The sequence below is a fragment of the Marmota monax genome, unplaced genomic scaffold (assembly GCF_021218885.2).
Source record: "Marmota monax isolate L192 unplaced genomic scaffold, Marmota_monax_Labrador192_F-V1.1 WCK01_AAM20220418_F8-fsc00141, whole genome shotgun sequence".
Taxonomy (NCBI): Eukaryota; Metazoa; Chordata; class Mammalia; order Rodentia; family Sciuridae; genus Marmota; species Marmota monax.
Genome location: NW_026692981.1, coordinates 4,745,954 through 4,771,799, shown reverse-complemented (window position 1 = coordinate 4,771,799; position 25,846 = coordinate 4,745,954). Strand labels below are relative to the sequence as shown.

The following is a 25,846-nucleotide window of genomic DNA, read 5'->3' as shown; positions in this document are numbered from 1 at the left end:
AATGTGTATCGCATTTCTAAGCATCATTTGATGTCCCTTCTCCAACACAATTGTTAAGTGCTCCAAAAAAAAGTCCAGAGCAATGCCTTAACACACAGAAAAACATTTACCTGGCCAGGTGATTCCAAAATTGCTTTAATCTCTGTAAAGCTTTCCCTTCAAATGAATTGAAAGAATATATTAATTAAAATGAAGAAAAAGTAGCTTTGCTTGGGCAATAGTGAGTGACACAGAGGGTAGGATCATCTGTGCTCTCGCTGATGTGCTGCAGAGGTCTCATGTCTAGCAGGAGTGGAGTTTGGGCATGACAGGTATAGGAGAAGGAACCGTATGCATGGCCCTGTGACCCCAGTGGAATAGCATGGACTATCTGTCATCGAGATCCTGACGGGTGTCATCCTGCAAAAACCTGATGAATATAACCTTTCACCTTGCTGTTGTTTCATTTAAAAAAAAAAAAAAATCTTATTTACAGGCTAGGATGGATGTCCTGCGAGGAACAGTAATCTAGCATTTAAATTGTATTGCTAGAAACTTGGCTTTTTGTATATTAGCCTATCCTTTTGAAATTTTTCAAGGAAGTGGGCTAGTTTTTTATTTCTCATTTTCCTACATAGAGCACTTTTCTAGGTTGATTTCAAGTTGTCTCCATGAGTAGGACTTCACAACAAATGGCAAATTATCATCTCAAAGACGTTGCCAGGTTTAATCCCTTCTATGTGCCTGTGGAAGGGTGGCATTCTAAAAGATTGTGGTGATCACAAACAGGGAAGACTAGCACCCTTCTCACCCCTCCCCAACTACAGCTAAGGCCGACCTCACTTATATTCTGGGGGCCAGATTTTCCGCCCCACCCTACCACCAGCCTTTCTCAGCATATGGCCCCAGGGTCCTAGGTAATACGGGGAGGAAGGTCCGGTGGCTGATGTCCCACCTGGACTTCTAGAAATAGACTCTTATCTCTTGTATGGAGCCATAGAATCAGGAACATTGTGGGATGTGCATTCAGGGAAATGCCAGGCAAGTCTTTATCACCATGTGACTTCCTATAGATAAATGGACATTGTTCTCACTCTGCATTATTACTGTCAGTTTTTAAAGATATGCCAAACTTTCTGGATCAAAAGGGGCTCTTAGCGAATTGCTCCTAGTATTACATGTGTTTCTGCTGATAAGAGAACCGAAACAAATGAACGAGGAAGAGACAACCTTCTCTTTTCATAGGGTTTAACGGGGTTGATAGATGTCATAATCGTGTCTACGCATTTTGAGCTCTTTGACAGTGGGTAAAGGTGCAGGAACTCTTGAGCGGGGACATCAGCCTAACTCAGAGCAGATGCAATGTGGCCTTGGGGTCTAGGACCTCAGCTTGTACCTGGACTCGCCAATTTACCCCTGCCCAGAGCTCCTCAGGGCTTCCGTTTCTCCTGTTACTTGGGAACAGTCGCGTCGGTCTTGGTGTTGATGTAAGAGTGTATGTTTAGCAGTGTGTGTGAGACACCCACTGCTGTCCCTGTACACAGCATGTAAAGGTCTCTCCCTTCTTTCCAGTTTATTGGTCCTTAAAAAATGAGCAGACTGAAGACTCCCTCAGTATTAGCATTTTCTATTTCTGTTAATTATTTGAGCCACGATCATGCAGTGCGAGCTGTCTTTGGCAGGAGTAGAGGGGTTTCTCTGTTAGGATGCTGTGCTCAGTGCCAGGGAACCAGTCCCAGCAGAATTTCTTCTGTGCCCTGCCACCGAGCTGCATCCCTGGCTGTGTTCATTTTATTTGGAGACAGGCTCTTGCTAAGTCATGGGACTTGAACTTGCCATCCTCCTACCTCGGCCTTCCAAGTAACTGGGATTATGGGCTGTGCCACCACACTGGCTCATAGGAGTTGTCATAGATTCTGCGGGACAGTAATTCTCCAAGTGTGTTCCCAGACTCACGCAGCAGCATTATCTAGGAACCTGTGGAAACTCCAGATGCTCAGACCCAGCCTGGGCCTCCTGAGTCGGGAACTCTGGGGGCACAGCTTGCCGATCTGCTTTTGAGCAAGCTCTCTGGTGACACTGTTACACACTTTTCTGGGAAATGAGTCTCACGTCAGCAGGAGGGCTCTGCACCCCCAGGAGCAGTGTTCGTGTCTGATGCTGACCTCCCGGCTTTCCCAGGCCACCTCAGACACCACAGCAGGACACGTCCTTGGAGGGAGATGTCCCCGCCTGTGTGTCAGTAGTTCCTCACAGGGTGACAAGATGATGTGGGGATGGCAGAAGGGCATGTGTGTTAAGTGAAGGGGCCTAGAGGGACAGGAAATGAGAGAAACACGGTGTGGGGATGTTGAGAGTAGTGCCTGATGGTTTTTCTGGGCACTGCTGCCACCTGATTATTGTGGTGATCCTTCTAGACGGTTGAGATTTCCATGGAAAATTACTGTGCTGTCAGTCCTTCCATCCGAGGAAAACTTGTGGGAGGCGATGTGGTGTCACCTCTGTCCAACCCCCCACCGCTCAGCAGTGCAGAAACTTCCCTGCATAGAGACCAGAAGAATGCAGTGGTGCCAACCACCCCTGTCACCTTTACCACTGTCACCTCAGCCAATCTAGTGTCATTGTATCCACATCTACCACTGCACTGCTACCCTGGTCTTCCCTAAGGAAATTCCATTTATCATTTTATTTTATCTAGACACATTTAGATAAGTACCTCTAAAAAAATGAAGATTCCTTTTAAAAACATCCATGATCAGATCTCAGAATAATCATCCTTAGTTGTCGCTGGGGAAATGCTCCCTGCCTGCTGCTAGAACCCAAAGCCTAGGCCTCTGGGATATTTATTAGGGTCAGAAGGAACCTGAGCAATAATCGTCGCGGATAATGACTTAACCAGAATCACAAAATCAGAGAGTGGGAAGGGCGAGCAGGAGTCAGATCCAGGTCTCCCCAACGGTCAGACCCACGGTCAGGCCCACGTTTCTGCCTGGGTCCCTTCACTGTGCCAAATTGCCTTGCTGCAACCGTTTTGAAGCGCACGGTTCCGCAGCGTCGGTACCGTCACCTACGGTGCCCGCCACCCAGACCCGTGAGCAGCTTGCACACCTGAAGCTTTGTTGGGGTAACAAGCGCTGGCCCCCACCCACCTCCGCCCCGGGTGGTCTCCGGGTCTGCGTTAGTCCCTCCCGTACCTGGAATCGCACAGCGGCTCTGCTTCATTTTTGCCCCCGTCACTCAGCACGAGGCCCTGGCGCTGTGTCCATGCCCTGGCCTGTGGCGGACTGGCCCTTCTCGGGCTGAGCGGTCGTCCATGTGCACGCGGCGGTTCACTTTTACGCTCACTTAGGAGACACCCGTCGCTTCCGCCTTTGGCTCTCGTGAAGATGCTGGCCGGACCCTGGGAGCGCCCGTCCCTCTGCAGTTCCTGCTCTAATCTCCAAAGCTGGGTTGCCGGGTCCTTCCTGACTCCCTGGGGATGGTGAGGAGCTGCCTCCTGCGCTCTCTGCTGTGAGGCGCACGGTGCACAGGCTCCAGGCACTCATCTTGGCCCTCCCTGGGTGCAGCCCAGGCCCAGGTGATGGTGAGCACCTTCCCTGTGCGTCCTTAGCATGGCCTTGGAGAGGGTGCCTGCCCTAGAAGACACAGCCCGGGAGCCTCTGCCTGCCTGTCCTGTTCAGAGCTAACTAGACGTGCTGCTACCTTTCTTTCTCCTTGTTCCACCCACCTTACAGCAGATCGCTTGAATCTTGGCATTTCTCAAGTTAATACTTAAGAAGGGAGCTGTTTTGTGCCTGGTGAAATACTGGGAAAAAAATATGTTCTAATTTTAAATGTATAAATCGCTTTGTTGCAAAGGTTTTCTGCTTTTCAGTTCATTCCTTAGAGGTATCAAGTCACTTTTTTGGGCCGGGGGTGGAACTGGGGATTGAACTCAGGGGTGCTCAGCCAGTAAGCCACATCCCCAGCCCTATGTTTGTTGTTGTTGTTAAAGTTGTAGATGGATACAGTATCTTTATTTATTTTTATGTGGCGCTAAGGATTGAACCCAGTACCTCACACATGCGAGGCAAGTGCTCTACCACTGAGCTATAGCCCCAGCCCCCCAGCCCTATTTTGTATTTTATTTAGAGACAGAGTTTGGCTGTGTTGCTCGCTATTGCTGAGGTTGGCTTTGAATTCGTCATTCTCCTGCCTCAGCCTCCTGAGCTGCTGGGATTACAGGCATGTGCCACTGTGCCCAGCTAATAAATCACTTTAAGGAAAGAGATGGGGTGGTTTTGTGAACAAGCTCAAGGATTTGGAGTCTGCTAGGTTGGAGTGCAAATGACAGTGATAAGCAGGCATGGTGGTGCACACCCAGCTACTCAGGAGACTGAGCGGGGAGGAGCCAAGTTCAAGGACAGCCTCAGCAACTCATTGAGACCCTCTCTCAAAAAATTTTTTAAAAAACTGGGGAAGTAGCTCAGTGGTAAATCTGAGTTCAATCTCAAAACAACAACAGAAAATTCCTATGATCTTGTACAATTTCTTTGAATCACAGTGTCTTCATTTATGAAATGGAGATAACAGCTGATTCACAGAGGATTAAATTAGATAATGTCGACAAAGTGCCTGATGCATAGTAGGTATATTAAATATGTGATGAAAGAACTCAATAGCTTTAAAAAGCTGCAGTTTTTTGGCTTTTGATGTTTAGTACTTTAATTTTTTTTTTTAAATTTCCTCTGCTTCCTTTGGTTTTCACTAATACAGTGTAGTATAGCAATTAAAAACAGGGATTCTCATTACTACTTGAGTCCTTGTTCCACCACTTATGAAAATACATGATCTTGGACAGAGTCCACTTCAGTTCTCCCCTTTGCAAACAGGTTGTAGCACCTGCTTTATCAGACAGACACAGCTTAGCAGTCAGTAAATGTTTGCTGCTATTGCCGCTATCATTACTGACGTTATTTGTAATGCATGTGAAGGCACTATTTAATTAATGAAGGTCGAAAGAGCACAATGTTGTATCATTTCAAATGTATTCACCACCATTGGTTCTTTACAAAATGGCAGCTAAAACCGATCCACTTGGCGGTTCCTGCCCATACTGAGAAGAGCAAATGGACCGATTCGCTTGCGATCCTGTAGCACTGACTGTTCTTGCTGACGGGTGTTTCTTCCTCTTATTTTTTGGTTCCTTCTTAAGGAGGATATTCCAAAATGAGACCTGGCTCCTCTGTATGTCTCCAAAGTGAAGGCAAGGCTGCCCCCAGTGCCTGGCTGCCCCTGTTTCTCTTCCTCAAGGACTTTGATCCTAATAACGGATTCACTTTGGGTGGTTAGATGGCTCAGCACCAGAGCAGCCGGCCACGCTTGGAAAGGAAACAAGGTTTGAAGAGTGGCCTGTTTCCTCATCACAGACAAAGGGCCAGCAGGACACTCGGTGCACTGGGTTTTATGTACAGACTGTACTGTGTTCTCAAAGCTTAGAAAAACACCAGTAAGACACTTCCCACCTAGCCTACATCCAAAACCATCGACGTGAAAGGTCTGTTAGTTCAGGGCCAGATTTGAAGCATATGAAGACTGCGTTGAGGAGGTTAAGAATGGCTTAATAATTAAGTGAACACAGGTGAAAGTGGATCTAATTTCAAACAGATCAGCTAACCGTGTTAGAAGCAAATGAGGGTGTGTTCCTTCCTATTTTCCTTCCACGCCAAGAGGTTGGCTCTAATCCCAAAAAGTTTCTCCAGTTCCTTGTTATTTTTAGTTTATTTTTAAAATTATGTGAATAAGTCCTTTACTACCCATATACTAAGTTGATGTCACAGACACTTAGTGTGGCTGTTGCATGCATTTTTGTATTGTACTAGCTCAGTTTCTGTTGCAGACCAGTTAGGACATATTTGAGTCCCACAGTTGAGACCTGTAGCTCCTATTGTATGTGAGCTGTGTCTTTTGGATATTGTCACCAAACCAGTATGATTATGTCAGTTAAACTCTGTTTAGTACATTTACCATACCTTCCACTATCAATTTGAGTACCAGCCTCAGTATCATCAGAGTGAGCTGATGCTAGACAACGAGCTCTCATTTCACTTGCAACACTAATGATGCAATCCCTGAAGATATTCTGCCTGCTCCTGAGGGCCACATCTGGGGCACAGCGAGGGGAATTGTGCGCATCAAGGAGCTCATTGTGCCTTGATAATAACCGTAGCTCCCTTTAGTGAGCCTCTATTATGTGCTTGGTACTGAGGCTTTTACTTGCAATGCCTCCGTTTGCTGACCAGCCTGAGTTAAGGGAGCAGAACACAGTGAACAGTGCACTCTACGCTGCTGTGCGTACCCACACAGATGGGCCTGCCATCTTTGGCCTGTGTTGGGTAGGGACGGAAGGAGCGGTGAGCTGGACACAGAGGCATTGGCAGATCCCAGAGCAAGGAAGACTGAGGGCGAGAGCCAAGAACCAGGCCCCTGAGCCTGAAAGGCTCGTATTTACAAGACGCAGGTAGCACCTGGCTGCTTGGCTTCTGCCTTCTTGGGCATGATATGATCTAGGCAGTGGGCTCGGTACTGGAGATGGAAGTGATGACAGTGTTGGGTCAGCTTCCTCTCACCGCGACAGAATACCTGGGAGTGACTCCTTAAAGAAGGAAAGGTGGCTCATGGTTTCATAGGCTCGGTCCAGGGTTGGCTGCTGCATTTCTTGGGGCCTGAGGTGAAACAGACTATAATGGCTGCAGGAGCTTGTGGTGGAGGAGCCTGCTTACCTCGTAGCAGCCAGAGAAAGGGGAAGGGGCCAGGGACAAAGTCACCCTTGAGAGACATGTCCCGGTGACCGGCTTCCTCCAGCTGGGCCCACCTCCCAGAGCCCTTTCAGCTATGAACACATGAGCTCAGAGCCCTGGTGAGCCAGCCACTTCTCCAAGGCCACCTCTGATGCACTGCAGCACTGGGGACCAAGCTGCCAGCATCTGAGCCTTTGAGGGACAGTCCAGACCCAAGTCACAACAGCTGTGTGGACTTTGGGGAGATTTGGATCTGGCTGCTCTGCTGGCAGCGCTGCTGTTGGGTGTGACTCTTGTGGGAGGGTTTGGAGAGGGAGGGGGAAGGGGTCCTAACAAAGAGCACCGATCGACCCAGGCCATAGCTGCTCCCATGGACCTTTTCACCAAATCCAGAGTGAATCCCTTAGCCAGAGGTTTGTTCGTCATGAAAGCACCGAGTGGCATTTCAGCAGCTAGCTGACCCTGGAAGGTCACCTCAGCCCCCTCCCCCCCTGGCAGCAGGAGGAGGAGATGCCTGGAGAATGTTGTGTCCTGGTGCCACGACCCCAGGTGTCCAGAACTGCCTTCAGTGCCGTCATTTTGAGGGACGCTTCTTCAGATGTGTCTCCTTGCCTTTTACTCAGTCATCAGTGCCGAGAATGGCCCTGTGTCAGTTTGTCCCTGTTGGTCTGGTGTCATTACGACAGTTCTTTTTTCACTCCCCAAATGTACTGGATGGTCAAGTAAATCCAGCACCATTAAGCCCTGCTTACAATACGAAGGTCCAAGAAGTGATCCCGCCCTGAAGGACATGAGGAGAGTTGGGAAGAGAAAATAGGTACTGTGCTCTGAATGTTGGTGTCTCCCAAATTCCCTGGGAAACCTCCTCAGGAGTGTGATGTGAGCAGGTGGGGGTTTGGAGGTGGCTAGCGTGTGCCGGTGGAGCCGCCGTGGTGGGGATCCATGCCTTTATAACAAAGGCCCCAGAATCTGCCTCGTGCCTTCCACCCGTTGAGGACACAGCAAGCGGTGGGCTAGGAACCAGGAAGTCACTCTCACCAGACCAGTCGGCCGCATCTTGAGCTTCCCAGGCTCTGGAACTGTGAGAAGCAAATTCCTGCTGTTCAGAAGCTAGCCATCTTGTGGCATTTCTGTTACATTAGCTCAGATGGACTAAATCAGACAAAGTACATACGAAACAAAATCAATAATGTGTCAAGTCCTAAATTGGGTGGCATCGGGTCACATGGGGTTGGAAGGTCCTTGGCGAGTGCCAGGGAACGCATGGGTCGGGTTATTTGCACTAGTTTAAATAGGAAGTGGTTTGTAAAGGGAGACCAGCTAGTTCAGGATCCCTGGAGGAGCTGGGAAGCAGAACCCAGAAGCACACAGGGGCTGCCGAGGGGAGGCCCCACACCTGTCCGCTCAGGTATGACAGGGGATTGTGGAACATGGGGGCGAAGGAGGCTGGGCAGTGTTTTTTGGATCTAAATCTGCATGGAGAAGTTTACAACACGGGGAACTGTCACGGTGGAGAGGATATTCAGTCTCCAGTACAGGGAGTCTCCTGGATGTGGTGGGATTAGAACTGGACCTTGAAGTACGGAGGACTTTATCAGAAAAGTGACGGTGAAGTTTTTCTCACTGTGAAAGGAAAATAAGTCAAGTGAGAGAATGCACAGGAATATATCTGTAAGCAATTTGGGGCAGTTGGAAGACAGAAATAATGTTCAGTATGAAGATGGACCACGGGGTTTTGAAGAGATAAGATTCATACCTAACACACTAGGCAAAGCTCATGTATTAACCAAGATCAACTAGGCTGTGCTGCAGGAACAAATTAACCCTGAAATCCCCATCCTGTCCACCCAACAGAGAGAGATTTTCTGCTTACACCAGAAAATCTGGCACTACTAGGGGCACTTTGGAGTCGAGGACTGTCTGTTCCACACTCAGGGAGAGACCCAGGTGGACTGTGTTTCTTCATAGCAGGAGAAATACTGGCGACCCAGGCCTCCCACGGCCTGGGCACGGGACTGGCACGTGGTATGTCTGTGCACATCCATTGGCCAGAACAGTCCACATGGCCCCACTGACTTCAAGAGTCTAGGAGATAGATTCTGTATAAACTAAAAGGAGAAGATATAGGTGAATACTAGAAGTTTCTACCATGCATGCAGGCAAGTTTTTGAGCACGAGAATCATATCGTAAGATGTCCATGTGAGGGAAAGCTCACGGGAGCACGGCAACCTGTAGGGCAGTTCACCACCTGCTGCAGGCCCCCGAACACTGACCACCTGAGAGTCAATGCTCAGCACATATTTTTTGAATGAATTTGGCTTTCAGTGGTATACAGGGTGGAATGGATAGAGTCTCTAGAAGCAGGGAAGTGGGCAGTACATAATATGTTGGAATTTTCTGTTGCTTCACCTTGGGACACTAATATATTCTCTAAGCATTAAACAAATCTGTCAAGCCACTCAACTTTCTCTTTGAAGTCACTTTACCTCTTGATAAGCAGATTGCTATCAGTTTAAAAAGGAGTTTTTGCAATCTTGTTAAGTTAAATTCTTTTCATGGGAACGTAAGGATGAGTACTTTAGAGCAGGGCCTGCTTCTAACCATGAATTTTAGTTTCCTTTCTCCTTTCTGATGATGAGTCACAGCCTGCTTCTCCTATCACACTCTGAATCCTGACTTTGCATTGTGCCTTAAATAAATAAAACTGAGCATGCTTAAAGAAATAGTGTATTTTCTAACATAGTCTGAATGTTTTAAACTTGAAGTGTTGGAAACACAAATTTTCTCCTTTCTTCAGTGAATCACTGAAAAACATAGTCAAACCGTATGTCAAGCCACTTATCAGGGACAGTTATCTGGTAGGAAGTCAACCTCTAAAATTAGGATGCCGTGCCTCTCGAGTTCTCCAGCCTGAGAGGGAGATCTGAGACCCCAAAGAGCAAAGACTGTTACCAACTTTATCAAGATCAGCGTTTCCCCTCCACAGGCCCCTGGAGCCCAGGGCTTCCATCGTGTGAACCTTCTCTTTGAGAGAGAGAGAGCTGGGCACGGGCTGCACACAGAAGGGTCGTAGGGCCAACCTGGGCGATTTAGCAAGATCCTGTCACAAAGTGAAAAGGGCACCAGACCCTGGATTCAGTTCTCCATATCTCAGAAATAACAGTAGTCCTTTTGCACGTGAGCTTTGAAGCAGACTGTGGCTCTTGGGATTCTGGCTTCACCCCTGTTGAGTGCATCAACATCTCCTGGTCAGCCTCACTAGGTATGTCTCATCTATAAATTGGGAATAATAAAACTTATTTGATAGTTTTTTGGTTTTGATTCTGGGAATTGAACCCAGGGGTGCTTTACTACTGGGCTACATCCCTCGCCCTTTTTTTTTTTTTTGAGACAGTCTCTTGATGAATTGCTTAAGGGTCTTGTTAACTTACTGAAGCTGGCCTCAACCTTGCCATCCTCCTGCCTCAGCCTCCCAAGGTGGAATTGAGGTGTGCGCCACTGCTGATAGGCTGTTTTGACAATGATGTGAGACAGTGGCCAGTGACTAGGTGGTGTGGGATTGGCAGCATGACTGATGAAGGTCGATTTGGAGCCTGAGTAATCGAGTCATATTTGTACCATAAGAAGTTGTGGTCACTGGTCTTTCTAGGCATATTTATAAGCAATAATAGCAGTTGCTAAGGTGGTTGCGTAAAATGCTTTTTTTTTTTTTATGGTGTTTTAAGTTCCCTTTTCCACTAACACGGAGTGTCCATTTCTTCTGCACACTTCATCTGAGGTTCAACTCCTTTGAACTACCACAAAGCATCTACGGTAGGGTTGGTGTCGGTCACCAGGAATCTTCTTCTTAAATATTCCTGACAGAGGTGATCTCCCTGCTGTGTGCTGGGTTATCTGAGAATATTTCCCTCTGCCTGTCTAGTGTCCCTTTTGTACCATGTGTATAGCCTGGTGGAGTCTCTCCTCTGCTCAGAGCCCCCTAGAGCTCTGTGTGACCTGGCACTTCTCCTCCCGTATACATACCCAGGAGAATCACCCTCAGGTGTCTGGACTCACAGTAGCCAACCACCTGTCCTGCAGATGGACAGGCAAACAATGTAGTGTGTGATACCGTGGAGTTCCACTCAGCCAGGAAGAGAAGTCAAGTCTGCCGTGTGAATAAAGCTCGAAAACGTTACGTGAAGTGGATAAGCCAGACCAGAGCAGGACAGACACTACCCGATTCCACTGTGCACACTGACTAGAATAGGCAGATTCACGAGACAGGGAGCCCATTAAGTTAGCAGGGTGGGCATGGGGCTGCCCAGTTATCCCCCCCCATGTCTTATTGGTGCATTACAGCCGTACATAGTGATGGGTTTCTTGTTACACAGTTGTACATGCACACACCGTGACGACAGTTTGGCCAGTATCAACCCCCCCCCCCCAGCACTTCCCCCTCCCTCCCCACCTCCCACTCCTTGGTCCCTTTCCTCAGCTGATCTCCATTAGATTGTCATGAGATGTACCCCCACCTGTGTTTTCCTTTCCCCCCCTCTAGCTTCTGCATATGAAATTAAAAAAATATACCACCTTTGGCCTTCTGAGTTTGACTTATTTCACTTAACACCTGACCTCTAGTTCTATCCATTTTTCTGCAAATGCCATAATTTTATTTTTCTTCATGGCTAAATAAAACTCATCTGTGTAGATACAGCACATTTTCTTACCTATTCATCCATTGATGGACTCCTAGGCTGGTTCCATAGTTTGGCTATTGTGAACTGTGCTGCTATAAACATGGGTGTGCATGTATCACTGTAGTAAGGAGACTTTAATTCTTCAGGATAAATACTGAGGAGTGGGATAGCTGGTCATATGGTGGTTCCATGCCTAGTCTATTGAGGGATTTCCATAGTGGTTGTACTAATGTACAGTCCCACCAACAGTGTAAGAGTGTTCCTTTTTCTCCACATCCTCTCCAGCGTTTATTATTATTTGTACCCTTGATGATTGCCATTCTGTCTGGTGTGAGAAGACATCTCAGCATGGTTTTGATTTGCATTTCCCTAATTGCTAATGATGTTGGACATTTTTTCGTGTGTTTGTTGACCATTTGTATTTCTGCTTGATCGGTTATTTCCTAATGGTTACAGACTTTGGAAATAGTGGAGCCTACACAATTTAGTAAACTAATGTGATTAACATAGTAAGTGTAATGAATGTCACTTAATTTGTGCCTCAAAAACGGTTAAAAGTGATAAATTTTGTTGTATATATTTTACCACAATAAAAGTTAAAATAGTTAAAATTATTCTAGATAATGATAGGCGCACACACACACACAAAAAGATTAGACAAAAAACCATCAGGGCTTCCCAGCAAGCTTGGAGTGAAAGCCAGAGACCCTGCAGTGGCCTGCAAGGTCCTTCTCTCCTTGGGCAGCTTGCTGGCCAAGTGCACTCTCTCGGGGGCCCTTCCCTGCTGCACCCACTACTAGCCGTCCCTATGAACTGTCAGTCCTGAGATGTCTGCTGGACCATCTCCTTATCACTGAGGTCACCCTCAGAAACCTCTAGAAAACCACACCCCGGCCGTCCCAGCCTGGCATGTGCAGTTCTTAGTCTGCCATCCTCCATGGCACACACCAGGCCACTGTGTCCCAGTCTCCACCTGTTCAAGGACTTGCTTCCTCCCCTGCTGCACCCTCATGACCACAAGTGCTGCCGTGGAGCAGATGCCCAGGAAATGAGGGGATTTCTTGTGCACCTACATGTGTCCCCTTACTAAAAGGACACAGGACCAGAATCTGGTCATCCTGCACATGGGTTCTCTCTTCCCACCCTAAAGGCCCCAGGCTGACAACCACACAACCTCGGCAAGGTCCACCGCCCCTGCCTGGCCGCTCATGCGTCTGCCTCAAAGGTAGGGTAGCTCAGCAGCCCTTCTGGTGGGGCCCGGTGACGTGCCCACAGGCTCTGCGGCAGTTGGTGGATCCCGACATCCTCACTGGGACTCACCCTGCAGGAGGCCAGCCTGAGCACTTGCTCTAGGTGACCAGAGGAAGGCGAGTCAGACCTGCACAGGTGTCTTCAGGTTTGACCTCCAGGCGCTGATCGCTTCTGAGTTGATCTGCATACGTGGTCAGGGGAGGAGGGACCTGGTTTCATCCTCCGGCGTGTGTGTGTCCAGTCTTGCCGGCACGGGTTACTGAAGAGACTGTCCTCTCTCCTCTGGATGTTCTTGGCAGCTTTGTTGAAAATTAGCTGGCTTCCGAGCTCCCTGGGGTGTGTGTTTCATGACGGTCGCTTTGGCTACTCTGGGTCTTTCGCAGTTCAGTGTGGAGTGTTTATCCATTTCAGTGAAGAAACTTGTTGATATTTGATGGAATCCATTGACCCTATAAATCACATAGGGTAGCACGATTGTTTAACAGTATTAATTTTTCTGATGCAGAAACACAGGATATCTTCCCATTTCTGTGACCTCTGTTTCTTTCATCAATGCTTTATGGTTTTCATTGTACAGATCTTACTTCTTGGAAAAATGTATTTCTATACTTTTTTTCTTTTTGTAGTTTTTAAAAGTATTTTTACATGTATGGACCTTTATTTTATTTATTTATATGTGGTGCTGAGGATGGAGCCCAGTGCCTCACACATGCTAGGCAAGTGCTCTACCACTGAGCCTCAGCCTCAGCCCCTCTTGTTATTTTTTAACTATTGTGAATGGGATTTTTTTTTTTTACTTCTCTTCCAGGAAGTTCATTATTAGTATATAAAAATGCTGTTTTTTGTATGTTGATTTTATGTCCTTCAACTTTACCAAATTTGTTTATCAGTTCTGGCTGCTTTTGGTGAGTAATATTCATATTTTTCTGTGTATAAAATCACATTACCTGGAAGCATGGATAATTGAACTTCTTCGCCCTTTATGGATTTCTCTGCTAAGACTTCTCGTGCCCAGTCAGTACGAGAAGTGGACATCTTCATCTGGTTTTCCACCTCCAGGAAATAAATGCTCTCAGCTTTTCCCCCATTCAACCTGATACTGCCCATGGGTTTTCATGGACACCTTTAGTGTTTTCAAGTGTGTCCTTCCCTGTCCACTTTGTAAAAAGTTTTTATCATGAAGGGAGTTTGAATCTTGTCAAATGCTTTTCCAGCATCTACTTAGGTGACCATATGATCTGAGAATGTGTTGAGCCGTGTTCATTGATCTGAGTTTGTTGAAGATTCTTTCCCTCTCTGGGATGAATCCGCTGCATCGTGGTGTACAGTCTTCTCGACGTGCTGTTTGCCAGGATGTTCAGCAGCTAGTGGGTCTATAATTTTCATTGTATCATCGTTTGGTTTTGATATCAGAGTAATTCTGGTCTCACAAAAGAGTTCCTTTTATTTCAATTTTTTTAAGTTTTTTTTTTTTTGAGAGAGGGGAGAGAGAGAGAATTTTTTAATTTTTCAGTTTCCAGTGGACACAACATCTTTATTTTTATGTGGTGCTGAGGATCGAAACCAGCGCCCCACACGTGCCAGGCGAGTACGTTACCGCTTGAGCCACATCCCAGCCCTGTTTTATTTGTTTGGTCGTAGTTTAAGAAGAACTGAAATTTGCTCTTTGTAGAATTAGGTAGTAAAACCATCAGGTCCTGGGCTTATTTAGCTGTAAGATTTTTAATGACTGTTTCAATCTTACTACTCATGATTGGTCTGTTGAGATTCCTTGTTTCTCTTGCTAAGTTTTAGAGGCTTGGGTGTATTCAGGAGTTCATGCATTTCCTCTAAGGTTCCCAGTTTTTTGTCATAAATGTTCATAGTAGTTTCTTATGATCCTTTGTAATTCTGTGGGATCAATTTTAATGTCTCTCTTTTCCTCCTTGAATTTATTTATTTGGGTCTTATTTTTTTCTTGGTTAATGTAGCTAAATGTTTGGGGGTTTTTTGCTTTCCAAAAAACCAACTATTTCATTGATTTTTTTTTTTTTGGTATAGTTTTAGCTTTTTATTTATTTGTGCTCTCATTATTTCTTCTAACTGTAGGTTTGGTTTATTCCTGGTTTTCTAAATCCTTGAAGACACATCACTAGGTCATTTATTTGAAGCCTTTGTTTTTTTGATACTTGCATGGATTGCCGTAAACTTCCCTCCAAGGACTGCTTTTGCCATATTCCATAGATAAGTTTTGATGTGTGCATTCATTTTTCTTTAATTTCCCCCATAATTTTTGGGTGATTTAGGATAGGCATTCAATTTTCATGCATTTGTATATTTTCCATTATTCCTGTTGTTATTGTATTTTTATTCCACGTGATCTGACAAGATATATGAAACGCTTATTTTATATACTCTCTTCTTATTCGTGACTTGGTAGTTTTCTGTCATGCTGAGATTTTATTTTCTACTTTCCCTTTTATGTACCTGTTCTTCTGGTGAGTTTTGTACATTTGTGTTTCATGATGGTGGAATCATCCTTGTGTTGGTTGTGACTCCCTTGAGCCTCCCTTGGAGGACTGTTCTGGTGGTCAGGAATTAGTCATTCCCAGAAAAGCAGAAGATGAGTTATTTCTTCTTCATTTCTAGAGGATAGTTTTGCTGAGTTTATTCTTCTTCGTTGACAGTTTTTGTTTTCAAGATTGTGAATATATAATCCTGTTTTCTCTCTTCTAACCTATAAGGTTTCTGCTGAGAAATCTTCTGTAAGACTTACGTTTATTCCCTTATGTGACTTGACACTTATCTCTTGTTCCAATAATTCTCTTTTGATATTTTTTACTCTAATACGCCTTTGTTGGAAGTCTTTTTAGTTGAAGCTAGATGTGATATTTTGACTTCTTGTATTTGGATGTAAACGTCTTTTTGAAGACGTGGAAGGTTTTCGGCTATGTTGTGAAATGGGTTTCCAGTGCCTCCCCCCATACCTCTCCTGGAATTCCCGAACTAGGAATGATTGATTGTTCACCTAAGGGTGTTCCATGTGCCTTCCTAACTTTTTCTGTCTAGGTTAGTTCAAAAGACCTGTTCTCCAGTTCAGAATGTTTTTCATGCATTCATTCTAGTATATTTTTATGTAATTTTTTAATTTACACATGACAGCAGAATGCATTACAGTTCGTATTACATATATAGAGCACAATTCTGCATATCTCTGGTTATATACATAGTATACTCACACCAATTCATGTCTTCATACATGTACGTTCCATAGTAATGATCATCACATTCCACCATCATTATTTGCCCCCTCCCTTCCCCTCCAACCCCTCTGCCTATCTTGAGTTTGTCTATTGCTCCCGCTCCCTGTCCCACTATGAGTCAGCCTCCTTATCTCAGAGAAAACATTCAGCATTTGTTTTTTGGGGATTGGCTAACTTCACTTAGCATTGTCTTCTCTAACTCCATCCATTTACCTGCAAATGCCATGATTTTATTGCTGAGTAGTATTTCTTTTTTTAATTGCTTTTATTTTTTAAATACATGGCAGCAGAATGCATTATAATTCTTATTACACATCTAGAACACAATTTTTCATATCTCTGTATACAAAGTATATTCACACAAATTCATGTCTTCATACATATACTTTGGATAATGATGACCATCACATTCCACCATCGTTGCCAACCCCCTGCCCCTTTCCTTCCCCTCCCACCCCTCTTCCCTACCTAGAATTCATCTATTCCATGCTCCCTCTCCCTACCCCACTATGAGTCAGTCACCTTATATCAGAGAAAACATTTGCCATTTGTTTTTGGGGGATTGGCTAACTTAACTTAGCAATATCTTCTCCAACACTATCCATGTACCTGCAAATGCCATGATTTTATTCTTTTTTATTGCTGAGTAATATTCCATTGTGTATATATGCCACATTTTTTAATCCATTCATCTACTGAAGGGCACCTAGGTTGGTTCTGCAGTTTAGCTATTGTGAATTGCGCTGCTATAAACATTGATGTGGCTGTGTCCCTGTAGCATGCTGTTTTTAAGTCCTTTGGATATAGACCAAGGAGAGGAACAGCTGAGTCAAATGGTGGTTCCATTCCCAATTTTCTAAGGAATCTCCATACTGTTTTCCAAATTGGCTGCACCAATTTGCAGTCCCACTAGCAGTGTGTGAGTGTACCTTTTTCCCCACATCCTCGCCAACACTTATTGTTGTTTGTATACATAGTAGCTGCCATTCTGACTGGAGTGGTTTTGATTTGCATTTCTCTAATTGCTAGTGATGAACATTTTTTCATGTATTTGTTGATTGATTGTAAATCATCTTCTGAGAAGTGTCTCTTCCGATCCTTGGCCCATTTATTGATTGGGTTATCTGGTTTTTTGATGTTTAGCTTTTTGAATTCTTTATATACTCTAGTGATTAGTGCTCTCTCTGATGTGAAAGGGGTAAAATTTGCTCCCAAGATGTAGGCTCTCTATTCACCTCAGATTGTTTCTTTTGCTGAGAAGAAGTTCTTTAGTTTGAGTCCATCCCATTTATTGATTCTTGATTTTAATTCTTGTGCCACAAGAATCTTATAAGGAAGTTGGGGCCTACTTTTTCTTCTATTAGATTCAGGGTCGCTGGTTGTATTCCTAAGTCCTTGATCCATTTTGAGTTGAGTTTTGTGCATGGTGAGAGATAAGGGTTTAATTAATAAGGATTTCTAATTTTCCCAGCACCATTTTTTCCAATGCATGTTCTTCGCACCTTTGCCTAATATAACTGTAGTTTTGTGGGTTAGTCTCTGTGTCCTCTATTCTGTACTATTAATGTACCAGTCTGTTTTGGTGCCAATACCATGCTGTTTTTGTTACTATTTTTCTGTAGTATAGTTTAAGGTCTGGTAGAGTGAGGTCACCTTCTAAGGATTGCTTTAGCTATTCTGGGTCTCTTGCTTTTCCAGAGGAATTTCATGATTAACTTTTCTATTTCTATGAGAAATAGGAATTTTGATCAGAATTGAATTAAATCTCTATAGTGCTTTTGGAAGTATGGTCATTTTGATAATGTTAATTCTGCCTATCCAAGAGCAGGGTAGATCTTTCCATCTTCTAAGGTCTTCTTTGATTCCTTTCTTTAGGGTTCTGTAATTTTCATTATATAGCTCTTTCTCCCCTTTCATTAAGTTGATTCCCAAGGTTTTTTTTGTTTGTTTTTTGAGGCTGTTGAGAATGTCCTCATACGTGCCCTTTGGATAATGATGTCCATCACATTCCACCATCGTTGTGTCCGCTATTTCATCACTTGAAATTGATCTGCTTAAATTGTGAAAATCATCCTGATTCAATTTGGGCAAATTATATGACTCTAGAAAAATTTCGATGCCTTCAGTATTTTCTATTCTATTGGAGTACAGGTTTTCAAAATAATTTCTAATTATTTTCTGTACTTCTGATGTGTCTGTTGTGATATTCCCTTTTCATCACGTATGTTAGTGATTTGGGTTTTCTCTTCTCTTCGTCAGCATGGCTAAGGGTCTGTCAATTTTATTTACTTCTTCAAAAGAACCAACTTTTTTTTCTGTCATTTTTTTACAATTGTTTTTTTGTTGTTGTTTGTTTCAATTTCATTGATTTCAGCTCTGATTTTAATTATTTCCTGTTTTCTTTGCTTTGGTGTTGATTTGTTCTTCTTTTTCTAGGACTTTGAGATGTGGTGTTAAATCATTTCTTAAAAGAAGAAAAAGTCAACAAATAAATGAACTCCATGCAATGAACTTTCCTCTTAGAACTGCTTTCATAGTGCCCCAGAGATTTCAATATGTTGTACCTGTGTTCTCATTCACCTCTAAAAACTTAAAAAGACATCTCCTCCTTGATGTCTTCTGTAACCCATTGTTCAGTCAGTAGCATATTATTTAGTCTCCAGGAGTTGATCTTTTTCTTGATTTCTAATTTCATTCCATTATGATCTGACAGAATGCAAGGTAGTATCTCTACTTTTTTTTATATTTGCTAAGAGTTGCTTTGTGGCATACTTATATGGTCTATTTTAGAGAAGGATCATGTGCTGCTGAGAAAGTATATTCTCTCGTTGAAGGGTGAAATATTCTGTATATGTCGGTTAAGTCTAAGTTATTGATTGAGTTCTATCGTTCAGCTTTTGTTTGGAAGATCTATCTAGTGATGAAAAAGGTGTGTTAAAGCCTCCCAAGATTATTGTGTTGTGGTCTATTTGACTCTTGAACTTGAGAAGGGTTTGGTTGATGAACATGGCTGCTCCATTGTTTGAGGCATGTATATTTATAACTGTTAAGTCTTGTTGGTGTATGGTTCTCTTGAGCAGTATGTAATGTCCTTCTTTATCCTTTCTGATTGACTTTGGTTTGAAGTCTACTTTGATATGAGGATGGAAACCCCTGCTTTCTTCTGCAGTCCATGTAGGTGGTATGACTTTTCCCAGCCCTTCCCCTTCAGTCTGTGGATGTCTTGTTCTATGAGTCAAGTCTCTTGAAGGCAGCATATTATTGGGTCTTTTTTTTTTAAATCCAATCTACAGTCTGTCTTGGGATTGATGAGTTTAGCCCACTAACATTCAGGTTTCATTATTGAGACATGATTTTTATTCCCAGCCATTTTTGTTTATTTTGGTATTTAACGTGACTTGCTTTCTCCTCTGATTTTCCTTTAGTGCAATCCCTCCTTCTGCTAATTTTCATCACTGTTTTTTCATTTCCTCTTCTTGGAATATTTTGCCAAGGATGTTCTGCAGTGCAGGCTTTCTAGTTGTAAATTCTTTTAACTTTTGTTTATTGTGGAACGTTTTCATTTCATCATCAAATCTAAAGCTTAGTGTTGCTGGATATAAGATTCTTGGTTGGCACCATTTTCTCTCAGAGCTTGGTATGTTGTTTCAAGATCTCCTGGCTTTGAGGGTCTGGGTGGAAAAATCTGCTGAGGTAAGAATTGGTCTCCCCCTATATGTGATTTGATTTCTCTTTCTTGTGGCTTTTATGGTTCTATCCTTATTCTGTATGCTGGGCATTTTCATTATCATGTGCCTTGGTGTAGATCTGTTGTAATTTGTACATTTGGGGTCCTGTAAGCCTCGTGTATTTGATTTTCCAATTTGTTCTTCATGTTTGGGAAATTTTCTGATATTATCTCACTGAAGAGACTGTGCATTCCTTTGGTTTGAAACTCTGTGCCTCCCTCTATCCCAATAACTCTTAGATTGGGTCTTCTGATGCTGCCCCATAATTCTTGGCTGTTCTGTTTGTGGTTTCTACCTATCTTCACTGTGTGATCAACTTTATTTTCCAGATTGTACTTTGTCTTCGTTATCTGATGTTCTTTCTTCCAAGTGATCTAAGTCTGTTGGTAACGCTTTCTTTGAGATTTTTATTTGATTTATTGTATCCTTCATTTTAAGGATTTCTGACTTTTTTTTCCCCAGAATCTCTTTTTTTTTTTTTAATTTTTTATTGTGGGTTGTTCAAAACATTACAAATTTCTTGACATATCATATTCCACACTTTGATTCAAGTGGGTTATGAACTCCCACCTTCACCCCATACACAGATTGCAGAATCACATCAGTTACACATCCATTGATTTACAAATTGCCATACTAGTGTCTGTTGTGCTCCGCTGCCTTTCCCATCCTCCACCCTCCCCACCTCTCCCCTCCCCTCCCCTCCCCTCCCCTCCTCTCTACCCCCTCCACTGTATAACCCTGAGGGTCTCCTTCCATTACCGTGCAATTTCCCTTCTCTCTCCCTTTCCCTCCCACCTCTCATCCCTGTTAAATGTTAATCTTCTTCTCCTGCTCTTCGACCCTACTCTGTTCTTAGTTACTCTCCTTATATCAAAGAAGACATTTGGCATTTGTTTTTTAGGGATTGGCTAGCTTCACTTAGCATAATCTGCTCTAATGCCATCCATTTCCCTGTAAATTCTATGATTTTGTCGTTTTTTAATGCAGAGTAATACTCCATTGTGTATAAATGCCACATTTTTTTTATCCATTCATCTATTGAAGGGCATCTAGGTTGGTTCCACAGTCTTGCTATTGTGAACTGTGCTGCTATGAACATCGATGTAGCAGTGTCGCTGTAGCATGCTCTTTTTAGGTCTTTAGGGAATAGACCAAGAAGGGGAACAGCTGGGTCAAATGGTGGCTCCATTCCCAGCTTTCCAAGAAATCTCCATACTGCTTTCCAAATTGGCTGCACCAATCTGCAGTCCCACCAGCAATGTACAAGTGTACCCTTTTCCCCACATCCTCGCCAGCACTTGTTGTTGTTTGACTTCCTAATGGCTGCCAATCTTACTGGAGTGAGATGGTATCTTAGGGTGGTTTTGATTTGCATTTCTCTGACTGCTAGAGATGGTGAGCATTTTTTCATGTACTTGTTGATTGACTGTATGTCCTCCTCTGAGAAGTGTCTGTTCAGGTCCTTGGCCCATTTGTTGATTGGGTTGTTTGTTCTCTTATTGTCTAATTTTTTGAGTTCTTTGTATACTCTGGATATTAGGGCTCTATCTGAAGTGTGAGGAGTAAAGATTTGTTCCCAGGGTGTAGGCTCCCTATTTACCTCTCTTATTGTTTCTTTAGCTGAAAAAAAACTTTTCAGTTTAAGTAAGTCCCATTTGTTGATTTTTGTTATCAACTTTTGTGCTATGGGTGTCCTATTAAGGAATTTGGAGCCCGACCCTACAATATGTAGATCGGAGCCAACTTTTTCTTCTATCAGACGCAGAGTCTCTGATTTGATATCTAGCTCCTTGATCCACTTTGAGTTAACTTTTGTGCATGGCGAGAGGAGGGGATTCAGTTTCATTTTGTTGCATATGGATTTCCAGTTTTCCCAGCACCATTTGTTGAAGATGCTATCCTTCCTCCATTGCATGCTTTTAGCCCCTTTATCAAATATAAGATAGTTGTAGTTTTGTGGATTGGTTTCTGTGTCCTCTATTCTGTACCATTGGTCCACCCGCCTGTTTTGGTACCAGTACCATGCTGTTTTTGTTACTATTGCTCTGTAGTATAGTTTGAAGTCTGGTATCGCTATACCGCCTGATTCACACTTCTTGCTTAGCATTGTTTTTGCTATTCTGGGTCTTTTATTTTTCCATATGAATTTCATGATTGCTTTCTCTATTTCTACAAGAAATGCCGTTGGGATTTTGATTGGCATTGCATTAAACCTATAGAGAACTCTTGGTAATATCGCCATTTTGATGATGTTAGTTCTGCCTATCCATGAACAGGGTATATTTTTCCATCTTCTAAGATCTTCTTCTATTTCTCTCTTTAGGGTTCTGTAGTTTTCATTGTATAAGTCTTTCACCTCTTTTGTTAGGTTGATTCCCAAGTATTTTATTTTTTTTGAAGATATTTTGAATGGAGTGGTTGTCCTCATTCCCATTTCAGAGGATTTGTCGCTGATATACAGGAATGCCTTTGATTTATGCGTGTTGATTTTAAATCCTGCCACTTTGCTGAATTCATTTATTAGCTCTAATAGTTTCTTTGTAGAGCCTTTTGGGTCTGCTAGGTATAGAATTATATCATCTGCAAATAGTGATAATTTAAGTTCTTCTTTTCCTATTTTTATGCCTTTAATTTCTTTCGTCTGTCTAATTGCTCTGGCCAGTGTTTCGAGAACTATGTTGAAGAGAAGTGGAGAGAGAGGGCATCCCTGTCTTGTTCCAGATTTTAGAGGGAATGCCTTCAGTTTTTCTCCATTCAGAATGATGCTAGCCTGAGGCTTAGCATAGATTGCTTTTACAATATTGAGGTATGTTCCTGTTATCCCTAGTTTTTCTAGAGTTTTGAACATAAAGGGATGCTGTACTTTGTCGAATGCTTTTTCCGCATCTATCGAGATGATCATATGGTTCTTATTTTTAAGTCTATTGATGTGGTGAATAACATTTATTGATTTCCGTATATTGAACCAGCCTTGCATCCCAGGGATGAATCCTACTTGATCATGGTGTACAATTTTTTTGATATGTTTTTGTATCCGATTCGCCAGAATTTTATTGAGGATTTTTGCATCTAGGTTCATTAGAGATATTGGTCTGTAGTTTTCTTTCTTTGAAGTGTCTTTGTCTGGTTTAGGTATCAGGGTGATGTTGGCCTCATAGAATGAATTTGGAAGTTCTCCCTCCTTTTCTGTTTCCTGAAGTAGCTTGAAAAGTATTGGTATTAGTTCTTCTTTAAAGGTTTTGTAAAATTCTGCTGTATACCCATCCGGACCTGGGCTTTTCTTAGTTGGTAGTCTTTTCATGGTTTCTTCTATTTCCTCAATTGATATTGGTCTGTTTAGGTTGTCTATATCCTCCTGACTCAATCTGGGCAGATCATATGACTTAAGAAATTTATCTATGCCTTCACTATTGGAGTATAAGGATTCAAAATAGTTTTTGATTATCTTCTGTATTTCTGAAGTGTCTGTTGTGATATTGCCTTTTTCATCCCGTATGCTAGTAATTTGAGTTCTCTCTCTTCTTCTCTTCGCTAGCATCGCTAAGGGTCTGTCGATTTTGTTTATTTTTTCAAAGAACCAACTTTTAGTTTTGTCAATTTTTTCAATTGTTTCTTTTGTTTCGATTTCATTAATTTCAGCTCTGATTTTAATTATTTCTTGCCTTCTACTTCTTTTGCTGTTGTTTTGCTCTTCTTTTTCTAGGATTTTGAGATGAAGTATGAGATCATTTATTTGTTGGTTTTTTCGTTTTTTAAGGAATGAACTCCAAGCAATGAATTTTCCTCTTAGAACTGCTTTCAATGTGTCCCATAGATTCCGATATGTTGTGTCTGTGTTTTCATTTATCTCTAAGAATTTTTTAATTTCCTTCTTGATGTCTTCTATAACCCATTGATCATTCAGTAACCTATTGTTCATTCTCCAAGTGATGTATGCTTTTTCCTTCCTTCTTTTGATTTTCAGTTTCATTCCATTATGATCAGATAAGATGCATGGTATTATCTCTACTCCTTTATATTGTCTAAGAGTTGCCCTGTGACATAATATATGATCTATTTTTGAGAAGGATCCATGTGCTGCTGAGAAAAAAGTGTAACTGCTTGATGTTGGGTGGTATACTCTATATATGTCAATTAAGTCTAGGTTATTAATTGTGTTATTGAGTTCTATAGTTTCCTTATTCAACTTTTGTTTGGAAGATCTGTCCACTGGCGAGAGAGGTGTGTTGAAGTCTCCCATGATTATGGTGTGGTGGTCTATTAGACTCTTGAACTTGAGAAGAGTTTGTTTGACGAACATAGCTGCACCATTGTTTGGGGCATAAATATTTATGATTGTTATGTCTTGTTGGTGTATGGTTCCCTTAAGCAGTATGTAGTGTCCCTCTTTATCTCTTTTGATTAACTTTGGCTTGAAATCTATTTTATTTGATATGAGTATGGACACGCCTGCTTGTTTCCGAAGTCCATATGAGTGATATGATTTTTCCCAACCTTTCACCTTCAGCCTATGTATGTCTTTTCCTATCAAATGCGTCTCCTGTAGGCAGCATATTGTTGGGTCTTGTTTTGTGATCCATTCTACTAGCCTGTGTCTCTTAATTGGTGAGTTTAAGCCATTAACATTTAGGGTTATTATTGAGATATGGGTTGTTCTTCCAGCCATATTTGTTTATTTCTGTTACTAAACATGGTTTGTTTTCCTCTTTGATTATTCCCCCTTTACTGTCCTACCTCCCACTGTTGGTTTTCATTGTTATTTTCCATTTCCTCTTCCTGTAATGCTTTGGCGAGGATGTTTTGAAGAGATGGTTTTCTAGCTGCGAATTCTTTAAACTTTTGTTTATCGTGGAAGGTTTTAATTTCATCTTCCATCCTGAAGCTTAATTTCGCTGGATACACAATTCTTGGTTGGAACCCATTTTCTTTCAGTGTTTGAAATATGTTATTCCAGGATCTTCTAGCTTTCAGAGTCTGTGTTGAAAGATCAGCTGTTATCCTGATTGGCTTACCCCTAAACGTAATCTGCTTCCTTTCTCTTGTAGCTTTTAAAATTCTCTCCTTATTCTGTATGTTGGGCATCTTCATTATAATGTGTCTAGGTGTGGATCTCTTATGATTTTGCACATTCGGCGTCCTGTAGGCTTCTAGGATTTGGGATTCTGTCTCATTCTTCAAGTCTGGGAAGTTTTCTTGTATTATTTCATTGAATAGACTGCTCATTCCTTTGGTTTGGAGCTCTGTACCTTCCTGTATCCCAATGACTCTTAAGTTTGGTCTCTTAATGTTATCCCATATTTCTTGGATGTTCTGCTCATGGTTTCTTAACAGTCTTGCTGAGCTGTCTATCTTCTTTTCCAGTTGAAATACTTTGTCTTCATTGTCTGATGTTCTATCTTCTAAGTGTTCTACTCTGCTGGTAGTATTCTCCATTGAGTTTTTAAGTTGGTTTATTGCTTCCTGCATTTCTAGGATTTCTGATTGCTTGCTTTTTATAACCTCTATCTCCCTGTATAGTTGATCCTTTGCTTCCTGGATTTGTTTGCGTAATTCGTTGTCGAAGTGATCTTTCATTGTCTGATTTTGCTGTTTAATGTCTTCCTTGATACTCCAGATCATCTGAAGCGTGTATACCCTGAATTCTTTATCTGACATTCCATCTGCTGCAGCTGTTACCTCTTCTAAAGTTGCGTTGACCTGCATTGCTTATGGTCCTTTCTTTCCTTGTCTTTTCATACTGCTTGCGTATCTTTCCTGCAGGTGCGGGCGGCGGCTCTGCTCTCTCCTTATTCCAATTGGGGTGTCGTGGCTACCACGCCGGCAGGTCACTGGGCCTGTTCTGGGAGCTGGCGGCGGCTCTGTTCTGCCCCTACTCCAATTGGGGTGACGAGTGTACCACGCCGGCAGGCCACCGGGCCTGATCCGCCGGTCGGTTGCAGGTTTGCCTACCCTGCAGGCGCGGGCGGCGGCTCTGCTCTGCCCCTACTCCAAATGGGGTGACGTGTCTGTCGTACCGGCAGGCCACTGGGCCTGTCCCGCTGGTCGGTCGCAGATCTGCCCACCTTTCGGGCACGGGTGGAGGCTCTGCTCTGCCCCTACTCCAATTGGGGTGTCGTGACTACCCCGCCTGCAGGACGCTGGGCCTGTTCCTGGCACTACTCCAATTAGGGTGGTGTTTGTACCA

At 43.0% G+C, this 25,846-nt stretch overlaps 1 protein-coding gene across 1 annotated transcript in view; it reads left to right on the top strand.

The window, feature by feature from the left end:
- The window catches only part of Cdkal1 (CDK5 regulatory subunit associated protein 1 like 1), a 195,633-nt gene that overhangs the window by 151,491 nt on the left and 18,296 nt on the right, over window positions 1-25,846 (top strand). The window lies entirely within an intron of this gene.